This window comes from Mastomys coucha, unplaced genomic scaffold, assembly GCF_008632895.1.
Source record: "Mastomys coucha isolate ucsf_1 unplaced genomic scaffold, UCSF_Mcou_1 pScaffold20, whole genome shotgun sequence".
Taxonomy (NCBI): domain Eukaryota; kingdom Metazoa; phylum Chordata; class Mammalia; order Rodentia; family Muridae; genus Mastomys; species Mastomys coucha.
This window is the reverse complement of record NW_022196903.1, coordinates 35,484,900-35,487,956: the sequence shown is the minus strand read 5'-3', so window position 1 is coordinate 35,487,956 and position 3,057 is coordinate 35,484,900. Positions and strand designations below refer to the sequence as shown.

The window sequence follows — 3,057 nt, the reverse complement described above, 5'->3', positions numbered from 1 at the left end:
GAGAGAGAGAGAGAGAAAGAGAGAGAGAGAGAGGTGCCGCTGAGGACCCAGCTGCCTGGCATCACAAGGCCATGTTTGTCTCTAGGTACCAAGTACAAAGTACTTCACCTGAGAGTTGTGAGCTAGGGCACTCAAGTATGAAGAGACTACAGAGAGTACTTAGCCTGAGAACTAAAGGAAGAATTCAAAGAAATGGAACTAAAATAGATTTCCAACCTCAAAAAGCACATACAAAAATGTATACAAAAAGAAATTCACAAATGAAACCATAAGAGACCTAAGAGTGAGGCATCAGCAACCAACAGAGAAATAAAACACTACCGGTTAAGCTACCTCTATTTCCTGCCTAAGCCATAGGCTTTTTTAATTGACCGGTGAGGCATCCATACAATGCACAAGATGATATCTCTACGAGGGCTTTGAACAGGAAGTGATGTGTCCTAACTTTTGATCACACTCTGGCTGTTGAAAACAACCACACGGAGGCGAGGGTGTAAGGCAAAGTCAGAGAGGGCTCTGAAGTAAGGTGAAGGTGACCAGGGTGGGAACAAGAAGGTGAAGGAGAGTGGCCTTTGAAGATGGAGCCGACATGCTTTCTTGTCTATCTGTGTTCTTTTTTTTTTTTTTAAATAGGTCATAGAAAGAAACACATCTATGATTTCTTTATCAAATTGAACATTTAAAATGAGAAGTAAGCACATAGTGAACAGTGAATGAGCTAAATACAATACTATTCTAGCTCATGATTTAGGGTACTTTTGAACAATCTCCAGCTGTGTAGCATGGAGCTCACAGAAGGAAAGATTGGCATTAAGCACTGTCTATGATGTTTATGGTGTCAAGTTTTGTTGACAGAGACTTTCTCCACATTCTGAAAGCCATTTGCAGAAATGAGGAGAAGGAAAAAAAGATCAATTAAACTAAACTGGTTCCTCAGAAACTAGGGTAGAAGCTACTGTTCCACATTTTCTAAGAATTGATTAAAATTGTTGTGCTTCCTGGGCTGTGTCATTAATATACAGAGATTGTGAAAAATCTGACATCAATTTACAAAGTCAGTACATGGGAGAAGAGGGTTGAGACTAGAGATCTTTAGCAAGCATAGTAAGAATTTCCAGTTACATTCAATTTATTCTACAATACATTACCTCTAACATATATATAATAAACACTAAATCACTGAGTTATTAAAAGTATCTCCTCATTCACCCCCTTTGGTAATAATCATATTTTTCATCAATGTCTTTATATATAAAAATCTCTACTTAATCATAGTCCTTATGTCTTTGTGAAAATAACTTAGCTGACTACATGCTAAAAGACCAATTGCAATTTAGACAATGATTAATAAGAACACGATGGAAAGTCTAGACATCACTGCATGAAGAAAAATAAAAGGAAACGGCTGTAAACTTGCAAGTTCACCAATTATAAAGATATAGTAGTAAAATGCATATAGGTTAAGTGTCCCTTGCCTGAAAGGCATAAGGCCAGAAATGTTCCCAATTTTCAGGTTTCTCGAATTTTGGAATATTTGCAAAAACTACTCACTGAGCATTCCTACCCCCACAGCAACACTGTGGAATTTGAAATTCTCTGAAGTTTCCAATTTGGGAATACTTGGCATTTGGATGTTCAGATTAGGGACGTTCAACCAGTGTAACAGCAACTTTCAGGGTTAACGTTGGGATCATGGCACAGTATAGATCCTGAAAACTTCTACAAAATCAAAAAATGTGTGAACATTAAATGCTCATCCAGAATGGAGCAGGCACACCTTAGTGTCGGATGTGGGCAAACACGTCGGTTCACCATTGCAGGCTGACTCAACTCTACAACTGCCTTTTGAGCCATTTGCTTTTTTTTTTTATTAGATAAAAAAGAATACTTATTTAACTCCTGTCAAAAAGTATATTTTTTTCTAATATTTTTAACAAATGTTGACAAGAACTTAGAAATTGCTAATGAACCATTTCTCTTTCATCCTGTTCTTTATTTTGAAAAACAATGTAAGGAAAAACTCTAAATAATACAATGTATACTTGTGTTTGTGCCTCTCACCTAAAGTCACCATTGCCAAAGTCTTCTCCTTGTAGTCTTATCTCATGTTTGTATTTTTATCTATGTGTATTTATTTGTGTGCTTGTTTGTGTGCCACATACATGCAGTGCCCACATTGGCCAGAAGAGGGCATCAGATTCCCTGAAACTTGTTTTCAGCAAGTTCTGAGCTGTTGCATGTAAGTACTGAGAACTGAACCTGGTTCCTCTAAAAGAACAGCCAGTGCTCTTCTGCAGCCGGTGTGTATGCTTTGTAGTGTCAGATTGCAGCTGTAGACATCTGAACTTTTCACAGCAATTATCTCCCCAGAGCAAGGACTTGCATGGGAGTCAATCTCAAGGAATCAAAGGTTGAAAGGCAGTATGTAAAATTCAGGCCATGTACAAATACCTTTACTTGTTCTAACAACATCCAAGATTATGACTGGTTTTCATTCTTCAAATTCAGTATCCTTTACTAGATTCTTACTTTTTCATCTTGAACAGACTACTTACTTTTTAGATTTTGTAACACTAACACTTTAAAGGAAGTCTAATATGTTTAGAATGACCCACATTTTGGCTTTTTCTGATTACTATGTCAGGATTATATTGAAATTAGCTGACATTTGGGGCAGGAGACTATATAGTGACATAGCACCATTCTCAGAACTCTAAAGTGACATGGCACCATTCTCAGAACTCTATAGTGACATGGCACCATTCTCAGAACTCTAAAGTGACATGGCACCATTCTCAGAACTCTAAAGTGACATGGCACCATTCTCAGAACTCTATAGTGGCATGGCACCATTCTCAGAACTCTATAGTGACATGGCATCATTCTCAGAACTCTATAGTGACATGGCATCATTCTCAGAACTCTATAGTGAGACATGGCATCATTCTCAGAACTCTATAGTGACATGGTACCATTCTCAGAACTCTATAGTGACATGGCACCATTCTCAGAACTCTATAGTGACATGGCACCATTCTCAGAACTCTAAAGTGACAT

General features: G+C 37.7%; 1 protein-coding gene across 3 annotated transcripts in view; it reads right to left on the bottom strand.

Moving 5' to 3' along the window:
• Nucleotides 1–3,057, bottom strand: part of Agk (acylglycerol kinase) — a 94,887-nt gene that overhangs the window by 17,994 nt on the left and 73,836 nt on the right. The gene's annotated exons all lie outside the window — the stretch shown is intronic.